General features: G+C 34.7%; 1 protein-coding gene across 3 annotated transcripts in view; it reads right to left on the bottom strand.

Moving 5' to 3' along the window:
• Positions 1 to 5,810, bottom strand: part of LOC115955713 (disease resistance protein At4g27190-like) — a 44,969-nt gene extending 39,159 nt beyond the window's left edge. For 2 of the 3 annotated variants that reach the window (XM_031073982.1, XM_031073981.1), the window contains exons 1-2: positions 5,536 to 5,810; positions 5,331 to 5,391 (exon numbers count right to left, since the gene is read on the bottom strand). The gene's annotated coding sequence lies outside the window, so the exon portion shown is untranslated. The remainder of the gene's footprint in view (positions 1 to 5,330; positions 5,392 to 5,535) is intronic. The other variant, XM_031073983.1, reaches the window with a different exon arrangement.
• Between the last annotated feature and the right edge of the window lie 12,047 nt (positions 5,811 to 17,857).

Here is a 17,857-nt window from a genome sequence, read left to right on the forward strand (position 1 = left end):
ATCCATTTTTTGAAACATAGTAGTTTTCAAGAAAATCAAAAAAACAAAATATGCTTTTGCAGCTGATTCATTATTTCTTTCCATTTTCTTTTTGTAAAGTTGTAATTTACAACTATATTTTATGTTGGCTTTATTCCATGACAAAAAGTGTTGTAATTGCTTTAATTTTGTTCCTTGTATTTTGTGGGATTTTATTGTATTGGGTTTAGTATTAAGTTGGTGAAGACTCAAGCTTAAATGAAGAGTCAGTGGATTTCACGAGAAGCTCGCGAGAAGCTAAGCCGCAGAAGAGCATGTGAGAAGCACATGATTAGAAGCTAAAGAGTCGTGCCAGGCTGTCATTTTCGCGAGTGTCTCGCAGGTAAGGCCTTCCCGCGAGACAGTCGCGAAACATTCTGCCTAGAGGATTTTTATGTATAAATTCCTTACCCTTCACCCATACTATATATACCCTTATTACCCACAAATGTAAGAGAGGCCATTTAGAGAGAAAAACCCTATATAGGTTTTTTACAACACACACACCCATCTTTTTGAGAGAGAGCTACTCGTCCTTAGTGAGAATTAATTGTAGCCTCTTCTCCTTCCCTCTCCCATTATCGTACCTTGAGAGGAGATTTGTACCCAAACACAATCCACACCTTTTCAAAGTGTAGTGAGTGTTTTTGGTGTTGCTGGGAAGCATTGGAAGATGCCAAGGTTGGCAGATGCAACATGGAGCTTGTTGCGGGATCCGGAGAGCTAGATAGGACACAGTTCTGAGAAGCCTTGTTGGAGTAGGAGCTTGGAGGGTTTAGGTATATTGGGTAGATTAGGCTTGGAGGGTCTCTTGCTAACCCATGTATCCCAACTAATTGTCTAGTGGATCGATTACCGCTTGGAGGGTGGTGGAAAGGTTTTTCGCCGAATTCTTCGGTTTCCTCTTCGATAACACATCAGCGTGTTATCTGTGTTTTCATCTCTCTTCCCTACTTTTATTCATTTCATTTTACTACTGTGTTTCTTTAAATATGGATCAGAGTAGCTCTCTTGCTTGTATGCTTGTGTTTACACTATTTCGCACTTAGTATTAAGTTAGTGTAAAATCAACCAAGCCGTAACTTTAAAATTGAGGGTCTAAACAAGCTCTTGTGTTTTCAACACATTTTCGAGCTTTCACTTTTAACATGATCTTTTTCTTTTTGATCAAAAGTAGCATGGTAAGATTTTCGTTTTTCTTTATTTTTAGCTGATTTAAACTCATTAAACAAAGATATCATGTCAACAACAAAACTTTTGTTCAGAACTCTTAGTTGACTGTGAATAATAGGGGTTTGAAAATCAGAAGCAATTGGAGACCCAGATTTGGTCTCTTCTTCTTCTTCAATAGCATGTTTGCTATGTGTAGAGGGAGGTTTTGTTTTTGTGGAGTAAAAAGCAGTGCTAACTTGGGAGTTGTTACTTGAAACTCCTTTTAGCTTTAAATCGGGTTTTTCAAAATTCTTTTGTAGAAATTCATTAAGATCTTGGTCTCTTTTTGAAACATCTTTAGATCTAGCAAAGGAATGTCTTCCTTCATTGATCATTAGAGGTTTGATACTATTAAAACTTATTTTAACAATTTCATCAAGATATTGTTGGATGTGATTAAGATTTAATTCATCAAAAATAGGTTTAAAAAGTGGAGTTTCTTGTTCCAACAACCATTCTTTGGGAAGATTAATATCTTGCCATTGAATCATTTTTGGAAGTTGAATCTGAGCATTAAGGCTGGAACATTGGATTAAAATAGTTTTATCATCAGGGTCTTTTATCCTAGCATGAGGGTTAAGTTGAGAACCAAGAAGTCTGTAATAAACACGATAAATGAGAGCAAAAGGCTTGCTGCCCCCATAAATTTCATAGCCAGATGTTAAAATATTTAGAGTTAAAACCTTAACAATATTAGGGGTCATCCAAAGGAAGAGAAATATCAGGACAACAATTAAAATAAACAGGGCCATCATACAAAGATGCAGTAATCATGCCAAGAATACTGTCAAAAAACTTTTTAAATCTAGCATCTCTTAAACAGATGAGAACATAAGCATTAATACCTTTTTAGTAAGAGGTTTAACAGCAACTTGAACAAGGCCAATATGTAAATAATTGAATTTTTAGCAAGGAAATCATTAATATTTCTTTTAGAAAACAGGCTGCATTTTTCATGAGTTTTTGAAATAGAATATGTTTGTTCAACAATTCTAACTCTGTATTGAGAACAAAAAGTATTTTCAGTCCAACTAGTCCTATAGATGGACTTAGTTTCAACTTTAGGAATATTCCATTTCTGAAAATCAGGGAGATCAGGTTCTTCAATAGTGTGATCATCTTCATTTATAATATCAGGGGGGACACTAGTCCTGGAGTTAACAGAGGAGTTGGATTTAAATAATCTAGCCATTCTATCCTAGGTTTAACACTCAATTATCATGTTTTTTCTATCACTGTTGCATTTCGTAAGACATACCCTAATCAACCCTATACCTCCCATGCCCTAACGCTCTCCTAGTAAACAAGCCTTACTGTTCAGTTCTGGGACTTCACTTTACAACTAAGGCGGCACCAACGATGGTAAAAAGGAACATAACAAGGGAATATCAAAAGTTTGGATGGAACAAGACAGGATTATTAAGAACACAACACCACTATCACCGGCCAAAAAAGAATGGCTCTGATACCATAAGAGTGGGAAGTGCACAAGATAATATATATATATATATATATATATATATATATATATAGACACACACACTAGACTCGTCACACGTGCTTTGCGCGTGCAATAATGATATTTTTTATTTTTTTGGTTTTTTATTTTTTTATTTTTAATTTAATGAGATAGAGATAGTGTCTTAAGTGTTAGACAGAATGGAGAAGATAAATGAAAAAGCCTAAAATTTAGGAACACTAAATTACTCTTTTAACCAGTTTGTGTTTTTTAATTTAAAATTATTTAACTAAAAGATGGAGGGTATTTTAGAGAGTTTAAGAATTTGTGTGAGGGTATTTTAGTACGCAAAATATTAAAACCTAAACAGGGAGTCCTATTATTATTAGTATAAATAAATGAAGGGCTTCAACATTGTAAATCCTGTTATTTTAGTATGCAAAATGTTGAAACCCAAACAGATAATCTTATTGTTAATAGTATAAATGTTGACACCTAAATAGGGAATCCTGTTATTTTAGTATGCAAAATGTTGAAACCCAAATAGGGAACCCATTGTAGGAGTTGAATCTATACTATATATAAGAGGATTCCCCTCTTTGAACTGAACTTTTATGTGGTTCAAAAATACACATAAACCTTACGTTTAACCAAAAAAAAAAAAAACAAACAAACAAACAAACCCTTGAGGACAACCCAATAAAAATTTATCTCCAACTCCACTTAAAATACCTATAAATTAGGATACTCTCCTACTAATCCATGTCTTTCAAAAACAATTTATCCAAATTTTTTTTTTTTAAAGGAAAATTATGACACTAGAGCAAAAAAAAAACTCATCGCACACACAAAGCGTGTGTGATAAGGCTAGCGCGTGTGTATGTGTGTGTGTGTGTGTGTGTATATTGTGTTGAGAGAATCCAAGTTATCAATAGTTCCAAATGCACCATCACCTTCACCCTAAAACATTTTTTATGAAGTAAAGAATCTAATGAAGGGCTTTAAGAAGTTGGAATCTTTGACCTCACATGGCAGTTTTTATTTTTTATTTTTTGGTTTTTATGAGCTTCACACGTGGCAATTTATAGATCTAAAATGTATCTTGTACATATCTCCTATATTGTTAGAGAATAAAAATAATGTATAAATGTTTAAAGCATTTGCTGTTTTTTTATAAGGTGTATATATATAATTTGGTTATTTAAAAAATTTTAGGGGTATTTTTGGCATTTTATAGCTTTTGAGGAGAGGTATTTTGGGTATCTCGGAGTTATTTTTATCATTTTAGAGGTTTTAGGGGTATCTTGGAGGTTTGAAGATATTTTGGTAATTCTAAAGGTTTGTGGGCGTATTTTTGGAGATCTTAGGGGATATTTTAGTCATTTTAGAGATTTTTGGTATCTAGGGGATATTTTGGCTATTTGGATACTTCATGAATATTATCGTTATTTCGGCAGGGTTTTTGTTATTTTGTAGATTTGGGAGGTAGTTAAGGGGGAGAATTTTGATCATTTTGGAAATTTCATAGATATTTTGTTCAATTTGGAAGTTTTGGAGTATTTGTGTCATTTAAAGATTTTAAGAGGATTTATTATCATTTTGGAGATTGAGTTATTTTGATCAGTTTTGTGGTCACAAGGTTCTTTTTGTCAATTTAATGGTTTATAGATATTTTTGTCAAAGATTCCAACATCATATGAGTAGGACATGGTTTCAGTCTAGTAACCCAATGCACTAGACCCAAGCTTTGCCAATATGAGTAACAAACCAAATGTGATAATCTTATATTCTTATAGAGATAGGATGTGATTCCACGGATAAAAATTTTCACAAACTAAACTCCAATATTTATTTCTCAAAAAAAAAAAAAAACTCCAATATAGGGTTATGTGTATGACTTTATTATGCATAGGGCTCTCCATGGGTCAATTGAAGTTGGTTTTAGGGTCAACCAAGCAATTGACCCGTTCATGGCAAGTTTAGATTTATCCAGTTGGTGTTAACGGCAAGTATATGAGTGATCAACTGTCACAGCTTAGGTGTTCTAACAATTGGATCCATTCAAATTGGTTCAAACTTGGTGGCATGGACTAGTCGTGGCAAATCTGCCATATTTGATAGAGACTCACTAGATTTGGCTAAGATCTTGCTAAATTTGGCTATAATCTCACCAAATTTGGCAAAAATCTCACCATATATGCTAAGAATGACATTATTTTGGCCAAAGTTGGAGTTGCAGTCGGAGTCAAAATTGAAGTTGGATTTTAGACGAGGAAACCCTACATTTATTCACGAGAGACCAAGTGATTGGATCGAACAACCTTCAATTCAAATTCTACCAAGATGAATGATTCGGCCGGGTCCAAGGCTGGATAGGATATCTCTAACTACGCATAATCAAAATTTATTGTTTCACGAGAATATATAAATAATTTGATGCACCTTCTTGAATTAAATTAAATTGACAAGTATAATAACTTAGAGAAGGCATATTATTATCGTTTTCCTAAGAGCAACGAGATGGCTTAGATCTGTTATTTTTCATTCTACTTTCTTTGATCTTTAACATGGCTGAATATGTCTACCTTTTCTTTACTGTCAAAAAATAAATAAATTGGATGAATATAATTCCAATAATTACCTTATTTGATCGTCCATGTCCCCTTCTCTTGTTTTACTCGTAATTTGTTTTTCTTTTCTTTCTGTATAGACAAAAATAAAATGAAATGAGTGTGGAGTACAACATACGATCGAGTTAATTCAGCGCCATGGCACCAGAGGAAATTAAGTAACATGATTAAAGAGTGTAGAATAACTGTGTCAAAATTAGTTGATATTTAGCATACCTTAGCCTTTTACCTATTCAGAATCTTGCATATTCTCCAACCACTTTGAAAGATGGATATACGTACTAGCAGTAAACTCAGTCACAGCGACAACATTTCAACTAAAAATACTTATACAAGAGGAAGAAGAAAACTTTTCACTACTTCAGCCTTCAAACTTCTCAGGAAAGAAACCAAAATGCCAGGTGGATTAATGCTTTAGGAAATATTCAGCCAAAACAAAAGGCTTTTAGAGAATGCCTTTTATTTTTGTGTGAGCCAATTTTTCTAAAGCAAAAGCGAAAAAATTGGTGGCCCCACTCTTCATAGTGGATTGCCACCAGCACACGTTGTGGAGCTCCTCTTGTCGGTTATCTACATAAAGAACTCTTACATATGTTGTCATTAATTAACATAGAAATTTATAAAACAAAGCAAAACGATGCAAATATAAATAATATAATTAATTTGAAATTAAAATTATTAATCCATCAAATATATTCTTCTTTCTTTTGTGTGCTGAATATCAAATATATTATTTTTTCTGGCCTATATAATGTGTCAATGAATACTTATAAATTATGTCCTGTTTAGTACATAAATTTAAACATATATTTTTAATTTTTAAACAAATTATACGTATTTGTACATAATTTTTCATCTATACATATTTAAAAAAAAAAAAAACTGAAAACTGTTATTTAAACATACATATTAAACAGGTCCCTAATATTTAATGAAAGATTATTAGTTCTATGATTTCTTTAATTTCTCATTTCCATTCTAATAAATAAATGAATTTTAGAGAAGATGTGGAAAAGTTTCCTTTTTTACATTAACAACAATGATAAAAATTACTATTAGGGTCCTGACTCCTGATAATAATAAGCAAATTATGAAATTATCACTTGGGAGGAAACGGTGACATTATTTCCTACTTGATTTTCAAACGTTTCCACACGGTTCCATTATTATTCAACACAACTTTATAGGATTATTTTGCCAACATGTAATTGACTGACAATGCCATGTCTTTCTCAAAAAAAAAAAAAAAAAAAAACTGACAATGTCATGTCAAGTGAAACTACCTTGCACCTTCGTTCGTACCTAGAAATAATTAATAGACTGAGCTATACATGTGGGAAACAGAGGGAGTGGGGACTCGAAAAAGGCAACTACAAAGTGCATTATTCATAGTCAAGCGGGTAATTTTTTACCTACATTTTTTTTTTACAGGGAAAAAAATAATAAAAGCAACCACAGCATTTTTTTTAAAGATTTTGTCTATTTTACATATATATATTTTTTAATTTTACACTATTATTTTTAAAAAACATTCACATCAGTTCATCTATTATACACTATATTTTATATAAATAATGTTTTTATGTGGTGAAGAGAGAGATAAAAAGTGGAAGAGAGAATAAAGGAGAGAAATAATACTAAAATAATGTATAGAAGAGTTACAACTGTAGTACTTGTGTATTTATGCACAATTTTATATCTACTGATATGAATGTTTTTTTTTTAATCAAAATATGTAAAATAAGTTAATTTTTGTATTTTGCAAAACTTTACCAGAACTGATGCGGTTGTTTTCGAGAATTCTTGGCCGCGTGCCAAGTGGGAAATATTGTTATGCATGGGCCGTAAAAACACCATTCAACATGGACCTAAGAGCATTCACATCAGCTGGTGGAAAAAATTCCGTCTATTTTACACAAAAAACCTACTTTTTCAATTTTACACCATTACTTTTACAAAACACCCACATCAGTTTATCTATTTTACAAGATATTTCAATAAAATATTCATTCTTCATCATTTTTTATTATTTTCCATAATGGTCATACTTTTTTAATTTAAACTTATATTTTAAGTAAACAACCAACAATAGTGGCTCGGCCAATGGAGCCGCTTGTGGTGGAGGTCCAATGGCCGAACCACCGAAATAGTAGCTCTGGCGAACGCTACCGGAGTGGCTCTGACGAATGCCACCGAAATAGTGACTCCGGTGAACGCCGCCGAAATAGTGGCTCCAACAAACGCTGCAGAAATATATATATATATATATATATATTTTTTTTTTTTGACCCAACGGTCATAATTTTTTTTCCAGCACCACAAGTACAACTCAACTATTTAACATCAACTTGTAAAAGATGTTCTTAATTCTAATGGTGTGCCAATCACTTGATAAGTGGAAAACCATCTTCTCGAATCTAAACTAAAGAAAGCATTGCACTTATTTTCACCTAAATCAAATTCACTTATAGTTTTGTGAGTGTTATTACTTATCCAGTTGACAAATTTGGAAAAATCCATGATGGGTGAATAAAAATAAAGTCAAAATAAAGCGTTCTAATTCTCTACCTTTTTAGCAAATTTGAAATTATTGCCTGTATACATGAGGTGCATTGCCTGTATACATGAGGTGCATTAGTAGCCTAGGAAACAAGACACAGTGAATTTAGGAATGGTTAAAAAATTTAGCTGAAAATGTGTTGGGGGTGATGAAAATATTGTGCAAGTAGTTATTTTTCTACAGCCCCTGCAACCATTATATCCATATTTACATATTCAAATTTCTTGCATGAATCAAACAATATTTCTATCTATCTATCTATGTAAATTCGCATCTGTATTTACAAAATTAGATGTCATCTTTCATCCATCAAAAATTGTAAGCAGTATTTTAATTGTAAGCTGTCGGCGTGGGGCTGTGCTCAGTGAGAGGAGAGAGAAAAAGTGTGAAAAAGATGGCTTTTATACTATCTAATATAAAATTGAAATAATACTTATAAAAAAAACATTAAAATAATAAATAGGAGTGCTACAGTACCAGTGCATATTTGCATAGATACTGTAGCAACTTGCATTTATGCATAAGTTTGCCTAATCTGATGTGGGTCTTTTTTTTGCTCATGTTGTGTAAAATGATCACCTTTTTTTATTTTGTACAATTTTACATAATTTTTCATTAATTGATGTGAATGCTCTAAGAACCGTAAATACATAGGATTCTTTTGCCAACATGTAATTGACTGACAATGTCATGTCTTTCTCAAAAAAAAAAAAAAAAACTGACAATGTCATGTCAAGTGAAACTACCTTGCACCTTCGTTCGTACCTAGAAATAATTAATAGACTGAGCTATGCATGTGGGAAACAGAGGGAGTGGGGACTCGAAAAAGGCACCTACAAAGTGCATTATTCATAGTCAAGCGGGTAATTTTTTAATTACGTTTTTTTTTTTTTTTCAGAAAAAAAAACAGTAAAAGCAATTACATCAATTTTTTTTTTAAGATTTTGTATATTTTACATATATTTTTTTTTAAATTTTATACCATCATTTTTATAAAATATTCACATCAGTTCATCTATTATACACTATATTTTATATAAATAATGTTTTTATGTGATGAAGAGAGAGATAGCAAGTGGAAGAGAGAATATGAAGGGAGAGAAATAATACTAAAATAATGTATAGAAGAGTTACAACTATAGCACTTGTGTATTTATGCACAATTTTATACCTACTGATGTGAGTGTTTTTTTGACCAAAATATGTAAAATAATTTAATTTTTATATTTTGCAAAACTTTGCGAGAGCTGATGCGGTTGTTTTCGAGAATTCTTGGTCGCGTGCCAGGTGGGAAATATTGTTATGCATGGACCGTAAAAACACCATTCAACATGGACCTAAGAACGGTAAATACAGTCTAAAATTTTGAAAATTTCCTTAATATATATATATATATATATATATAAAATTTAGCCTACAAAAATAAGAATTAGCTCCCTCAAATATTTGAATTAGTCCAATGATTTTCTTAAAAAAAAATTGGTCTAACAGTTATAGAAACATAACTTTATATTTTACAATTTTATTTTTTATTGTAAAATTTGCTCTTATATCTATTACATTTTTGATAAATTTTGGCACCAAACATGTTTGGATCTATCGTTTTCAACTTATTATGTGGCAATTAATAAATCATTGATTTATAAAAAAATATTGTCACTAAAACTACATATGAAATATCTCTTTAGTTGCCACATAATGGTTAGAGCAAGATAGTTTCAAATATGTTTTGAACATAACTTATTCTTCTAAATTTTGGATCATTCACATTTTTAAAAATTTCATTAATTCAATTGAAAGATTTTTTTTCTTACCTTAGTATAAAATTTGATAATTTGTACTGAAAATTGAACTTTTTAAGAATTTCACAATTAAATGGTAAAAATGAATTTTATTTTATGAAAGATTGCCATCAAACATAATTTTGATTGAAAATACTAATTTTTTTTTTTTTTTGGTTAGATGTGTGTGTATATATAACTTATCAAATAAAAAAGTGTATATTCATGTGTGTGTATATAATAAAAAAGCGTATGTATGTATGTATGTATGTATATATATGGGGAATTATCTTGATAAATATATTAGTACTGTAACTTGGCTCCTTAAACAAAAGTTTCTGACTTCGCCCTTAGGTAAATAATAAATATATACTACCATAACCCAGTACCAAAAAAAAAAAAAAGAAGCTACGTCTACAAAAGCATGGCATTCCACTGACTACATCTTGGAAAATTTACAAGATCTCTTTGATAGTGGAAAGTTTTTTGAGATAGTTTATAAGAGAGGCTTGTTTCTTTTAGCATTAGGGGAGATTTATTCTTTTTCGCCGTTAGAGAAATCTCTAATTACTCCAATTTGGCAATGGTGAAACAAGGAATGAGAGGAAGAGAATACAAAAGGTGGCATCCAATAAACACATTAATTTTAGTCACAGTTTTTTTCAAGGTGGTGAGTCGCCAATGGTGACAACTCAACAATTATTAACTTTGTTATGAATTTTTTTTCTTTTTTGGTTATTGTGACATTGCTCAAAAGGTGCGTGAAAGAGAACTCTATGTGGAACGGACTAAGCAAGAATTGGGTTGTAATTAGGACTAGTGGGATCCAATAAGAGGCCTGAGTTGCGACATATGGGTCAAATCTAATTAATAAAAGTTGTGAGCTAGAGAGTGTTTGGTCTATGTTTTGGACCCAAATGTTAATACTAAATGGTGGACAACTAGTAGGCTTGCTAATAGAATCCAAAGAACAAATAAAGGCTTGAATTCTTTTGCGTTCTTACCAAACAAAGTGTAAGTTGTAGAATTTTTACCATCATCTTGAAATTCATGCTTTATGAGTCTACAAAATCAACTATGGATCAGATTATTGATGCAACTGAAAGGATGATGAGTGTAATGCTATTGGCCTCTATATATGGTATGAAAAGAATTGGCAAGACTACCACTCTGGTGAAAGTGGTAGGTAAGAAAGCCAAGGCCTCAAAACTGTTTGATCAGGTCATTATGGGTGTTGTTTCTGAGACTCCTAACTTGAGACAGATTCATGATCAACTTGCGGACATGTTAGGTATGAGATTTCCTGTGCAGTGCTATTTCAATAGAGCACGTAGTCTCTATTCATGGTTGAAGGATGAGAAGATATTAAAGAAAACTTCTGGAAACTACTCTGAGAGAAAAACTATTCTTGAATTGATTAGAATGAATGAATTGAATTAAGTTACACTAAGGCTCTGCCTTATATACGTGTTTACAGAGCTAAAAGGGAAACAGAATTAATCTAACTAACTCTTAACAGACTAACTAACTCTAATATTACAGCTGTACACTACTTAATCATTCTCACGTGCTTACTGTCCCACGTGCCAATCACTTAAGTCAAGTGCTGTCGTTTTGCTTTCTTCTTTTGCTTGTAGACTCTGTCGTTTTGATCATCACTACATTTGTGCCGTTCTTCTTTCTTTGTCTCTATATTGCTTTGCTTCATGCCTTCTTTCTCAATTGCATATTCAACACTCCCCCTCAAGTCATGATTCACAAAATCATTGACTTGACTAGTTGAAGTCTTTAGATTTGGGGAGTAAATATCAATCAAACCCAAAGAATTGACCAATTTGCTAAAAGTTGGAAGTCCTAAAGCTTTGGTGAAAATGTCTACTGTTTGAAATTGACATGGAACATAAAAGGTTTTAATCACACCCTCTGTTATCTTGTCCCTGACCAAATGACAGTCAACTTCTATGTGTTTTGTTCGCTCGTGGAAGACAAGGTTAGTTGCTATATGCAATGCAGCCTGGTTGTCACAGAAAAGCTGAGCACTACATGGATGATCAACCCTTAAGTCTCTTAGTAATTGAAGAACCCACACAATTTCACAGGTTGTTGTAGCCATTGATCTATACTCTGCCTCTGCTGAGGACTAGAGACCGTACTTTGCTTTTTGGACCTCCAAAAGATTAAGGAATCTCCTAGGAACATATTGTAACCTGTGATTGACTTTCTGGTGTCAAGGCAGCCTGCCCAATCAGCATTGTAGAAGGCTTTTACTTGCATTGTGAAGTTGCTGGAGAAGAACAATCCTCTGCCTGGAGTACCTTTCAAGTATTGCAGCACTCTATTGACTGCCAGCATATGAGGCTCTCTTGGTTCAGCTAGAAACTGACTCAACCTATGCACTGCATAAGTGATGTCAGGTTTGGTTAAAATGAGATAGAGTAATCTTCCTATTAGTTTTCTATACTGACTTGCATCTAGAAGTAGCTTGCCCGCATCCTTTGAAAGATGTAAATTTTGTTCCATTGGAGTTCTAAGTGGTTTAGACCCCAAGAAGCTTGTATCTTGCAAAATTTCCAAACAATACTTCCTTTGGTTCAAACTTATACCCTTTTCACTTCTAGCAACCTCTAGACCCAAAAAAATACTTCAATGAGCCTAAGTCTTTTAGGCCAAACTTAGTGTCAAGCAATTGCTTCAAGTCAATAATACATCTAGGGTCATTGCCAGTGAGCAAAATGTCATCTATATACACTAGCAAAGCAGTGAAAGAAGCACCTTTAGTGTATGTGAAGATTGAGTAATCTGCCTTGGATTGGACAAAACCAAAATTCAACAAAGTGGAAGAGAATTTGGCAAACCATTGCCTAGAGGCCTGTTTCAGGCCATAGAGACTCTTGTTGAGTTTGCAAACCAAGGCACCAGAATTTGAGGTATTAGCACATTCCCCCTTGCTGTGAAAACCAGGTGGAAGGCTCATGTAAACTTCTTCATCCAAATCACCATGAAGGAAGGCATTGCTCACATCCATTTGGTGAAGAGCCCAACCTTTCACAGCAGCCAAAGATACACACCATCCTGACAGAAACAGACTTGGCTACAAGGGAGAAGGTATCAGTGTAGTCAAGACCTTCCCTATGTGTATACCCTTTAGTAACTAAACAAGCTTTATGCCTTTCAATAGAGCCATCGGACTTATACTTAGTCCTAAAGACCCATTTACAACCAATAGGGATCTTGCCAGGAGGGAGAGTAGTTAAGGACCAGGAGTTAGTGAATTCTAGAGCTGCAATCTCCTTATCCATAGTAGCTCTCCAATCAGGGGATTGAACAGCCTCTTGGAAGGAAGAAGGGTCCGGGGAGGTGGAATCAATTGCCATGACAAATTGCTTGTAATGCTTATTAAGGTTAGAATAGGTGAGACAAGAAAAAATGTCATAAGGGAGGCCAGTGGAAGGTTTAGATGGGTTGGAAGTGACAGATTTGCAAGAGTAATCTTTTAGGTAAGATGGAGGGTTGTGTGATCTGGTGGATTTTCTGAGAGGCAAATAGGAATTTGGCCTAGAAACAGGCATAGGAACAAGATCATGCTCAGAATCAACAACAATTGGAGTGACATGTGGAAGTGGGGAAGGTAATGGAGAAATGGGAATCTGATCTGCAGAAACATTATCTGTAGAATCAAGGAGTATAGCTGGACTCTCATTTAAGAAAGTGGAATCTGAAAAACAAGAACAAATGAAGTTGAATCAACAGAGGGAGAATCATGAAGGTGCACAGAGAAAGAAGAAGAACCAGAAGCAAAAGGAAAGATGTGTTCATAAAAAATCACATCTCTAGAGACAAAAATGGAATTGGTTGCCAAATCCATGACCTTGTACCCTTTAATACCATTGGGATATCCTAGAAAAACACATTTTCTTGCTCTTGGTGCAAATTTGTGCCTGTTTTGACAAAGAGTAGAAGTGAAGCATAGACAACCAAAGTTTCTGATATGGACATATGAAGGAGATGTTTGAAAAAGCATTTCAAAAGGAGTTCTATTTTGTAAGTGTTTAGAAGGTAGCCTATTGATGAGATAGACTGCAGTGAGAATGTAGTCACCCCACATTTTCAAAGGCAAGGAAGAATGGAACCTTAAAGCCCTTGCAACTTTTAAAATGTGTTGATGTTTTCTCTCAACAATTGCATTTTGTTGAGGGGTTTCAACACAAGTTAATTGATGCAAAATACCTTTTGATTTGAAAAAATCTTTCATAAAGAATTCTGTGCCATTATCACTTCTAAGACACTTGATTTTTGCACCAAATTGTGTTTCAACCATGTTAGAAAATTGTTCAATAAGAGCCTGTGTTTCTGACTTAGATTTAAGTAAATAAACCCAAGTACATCTAGAGTGATCATCCACAATGATAAGAAAGTATTTGTAACCTTCAATAGTTGGAACTGAAAAGGGTCCCCAAAGGTCACAATGCACAAGATCAAATAGACAATGAATGACTGCTATTAGGAAAAGATAACCTCTTTTGTTTGGCAAAATGGCAAATGTCACAACAAGCTGCTTTATTAGAGTTTAAACCAAATACAAATTGATTGAATAATGACAAGTTGGCATAAGAAGGATGCCCTAAACGAAAATGCCACAAATCAACATTATTGATAGAATTATTATTGACAGAGGGAATTGAAATAGGTATCTTTGAAGAAGCAGCAAGAACAAATGATGATGGAAGACTTTGTTGTAGAAGATAAAGGCCTTTTGATGCTTTACCCAGTCCAATCATGTTCCAATTGGCCAGGTCCTAGATAAAGCAAAAGGAACCAAAGAATACAAGACAACAAAAATATGTTTTAGTGAGTTGGCTGACTGATATGAGATTAAAAGTAAAGGAAGGAACATAAAGAACCCCATAGAGAGTGAGTTGATCTGAGATATGAACTGTGCCTATGTGAGTAACTAAAGCTCTTTCTCCATTGGGTAAGTAGACATAAGTGTTAATGGTGGAAGTAATGGAGGATAAGCAAGACACTAAATGAACCATATGGTCTGAAGCACCAGTGTCAATGATCCATTCATTGGTTTTATGAGCATGCCTATCAACTAAATGTGCAGAAAAAATGGAATGGGAAAAATTAGGAGGCAACCAGAAGGGATTACCTGAAAAATTGGCAAGATAAGGTATGGAAGAATTAGGGCCTGTAGCAGCATTAGCACCACTTAGTGGAGACAAAACTGAGGCAGCTTGGTGAGAAGCTTGAGAGCCATTGGACTGAGAGGCAAGGAAGGAAAGTAGCTGCTCACATTGACTCTGAGTGATGGGACACTGAGGTGCACTGAATTGAGACTGGGCTGCACTAAATTGAGGCTGTAGCATGGTCAATTATGGTGTATAATGCATGTAAGGTTGAATTTATTCAACCATCTAATTGGCTTTATTCCGTGCCAAATTTGCTTGTAATTCAGCAATTTAGTAACCCTGTATTTAGGTGGGTTTGATGTAAGGGTAGTGAGTGAGATAGAGTGAAGATTGCTCAAGAGTGTGCAAGAAAACAGAGACTCGCGGGTGGGACTCGCGGGTGACTCGCGGCTGCAAGCCGCCAGAAGCAGCACACGTGCCAAGCATGCTGGAAGATGAACAATCATGCTAGCTGGAGCACTACAGGACAAAACAGGACAACTGGCCATACGGTTATCTCGCGACTGGATCTCGCGACTTGGTCAAGCCGCGAGCCACCCCTGTTTTGTAAAAACCTGACGTTTCACATTCCTCTCCACTCCAGTATAAATACTCCTTTTACCCACGATTGAAAGAGAGCTTCCAGAGAGAATTTTGAGAGAGAAACCCTAAAAAAAAACAAGATTGTTTCACCCACAATCTATACCTTAGAGTCTCTACAAATTCCTCAACTCTCTTCCTCTCCATTGTCAAATCCTTGAGAGGCATTATACCAAACTTGGTTCTCACTATCATCATCACCGTGAGACAGTTGTTTGGATTTCTGCGAAGCAGTTAGGAAGGAACCAATCTTCATTGGTTGATGCTACGGTCTAGTAGCGGAATCCGGGAAGCTAGAAAAGAAAAAGGTTCGGCGCAACCTCGTTGGAGCAAGAAGCTTGGAGGGCTTAGGTGCACTGGGTAGATTAGGCTTGGAGGGTCTATTGCTGTCCTTGTATCCCAACTGTATTTTCTAGTGGATTGATTACCGCTTGGAGGGCGGCGGAGAGGTTTTACGCCGAGGGCTTCGGTTTCCTCTTCGATAACACATCGCGTGTTGTCCTTGTGTTTGCATCTTCCTTCCTCTCTATCTTTGCCTTTATATTATCTGCTGTGGATTTTATTTTGTTATGGCTTAGATAGGTTTTAACCAATTTAGTATTATAGCATGTGTTAAGATTCCGCACACTAGTTGTTTGACATATTGCTTGAATTGGTTAAGTTGTAATTTGGGGGTCTAAACGTTCAAAGGTGTTTTGTACACGTTTTTGAACTTTCAATGCATCTAATCAGGTTGGTTATGAAAATTTGGCATAGGCTGAGAAGCAACATTCCCAAAACCACCATTGTTGCAAAAGAAATTTCCAAATGAACCATTGCCACTGCTAGAAACTTAATTAGCCAATGCCTTCCCTTTATGCTTATATCCTGGAGGGTACCCGTGCAGTTTGTAGCACTTATCTACTACATGACCAACAATTCCACAGTAAGTGCACACAGGCCTTTCTTTCTTTGCATTGCCATTCTTTCCACCTTGATTACCATGAGGCACACCCTGATTCCAACCTTGATGAACCTGATTCCATCCTTGATGACCTTGAAACCCCTTTGAATTAGGGTTATTAGCATATAAAGCTGTTGGTTCAATGACCAAATCAGCTTGACCAACTTGCTTGCGTTTTTCTTCTTGTAAGATCAAAGAATATGCCTTGTTCAAAGCAGGTAGTGGCTCAGTGATTAAGATCTGACTAGTAACAGTGGGATAACTATCATTAAGTCCCATAAGGAATTAAAAAACTTGATCCTTTTGCTGAGCACACAGTTGATTTCTTTGGGAACCACAAGTACAAACACAAGTACAAGCAGAAAAAGACTGATAATGCACAAGTTCATCCCACAAAATCTTGAATTTAGTGAAATAAGAACTCACGATAAGGAACCTTATGAAAGTTTCGAAATTTCTTTCTGAATTTCAAAGAATCTTGGAACATTTGGCTGAGAAAACCTATCACGCATATCAATCCACAATTCCCCTGTAGTGTGAATGTACATGACATTGGTAGCTAGATCCTTGCTCAAGGAATTCACCATCCTTGAAAGAATTGTGGTGTTTGCTCTGTGCCATGCATTGTACAAAGGATGGGAGAGATCAAGTGTAGGAATTGAACCATCAAGAGAGCCAAATTTGTTTCTGCCACTGAGAGATAGAAACACAGCCCTCGACCAACTGAGATAATTTTCTGGACCAATCAACGGTTGAGAAACCAGAACAACATCAGATGGTGGAATGAAATAAGGGCTCGAAGGATTGGTATTCACATCATCCATTGAAGGAGCTTGATTGGATGATCTATGATTCGCAGTACCAGAAGTGTTTGGAAGAGTTTCAAAATCTGAAGTAGCGTTAGAGACGGAAGCCATTGATGAACTATTGAAGCTCTGATACCATATTAAAGAAAACTTCTGGAAACTACTTTGAGAGAAAAACTATTCTTGAATTGATTCAAATGAATGAATTGAATTAAGTTACACTAAGGCTCTGCCTTATATACGTGTTTACAGAGCTAAAAGGGAAACAGAATTAATCTAACTAACTCTTAATAGACTAACTAACTCTAATATTACAGCTGTACACTACTTAATCATTCTCACGTGCTTACTGTCCCACGTGCCAATCACTTAAGTCAAGTGCTGTCATTTTGCTTTCAACTTTCCTTTCTTCTTTTGCTTGTAGACTCTGTTGTTTTGATCATCACTGCATTTGTGCCGTTCTTCTTTCTTTGTCTCTATATTGCTTTGCTTCATGCCTTCTTTCTCAATTGCATATTCAACAGAAGAAGATTTTGATAATTTTGGATGATGTTTATTTGGTCAAGACTTGACTTGAAAGATATGGGTATTCCTTCTGCGGTTGATCACAAAGACCCGCAAAATTTTATTTACAACACCGAATGAATGGTTTATATAGATGTTGTTTGTTCTTAGGC

This window comes from Quercus lobata, chromosome 8, assembly GCF_001633185.2.
Source record: "Quercus lobata isolate SW786 chromosome 8, ValleyOak3.0 Primary Assembly, whole genome shotgun sequence".
Lineage (NCBI taxonomy): Eukaryota > Viridiplantae > Streptophyta > Magnoliopsida > Fagales > Fagaceae > Quercus > Quercus lobata.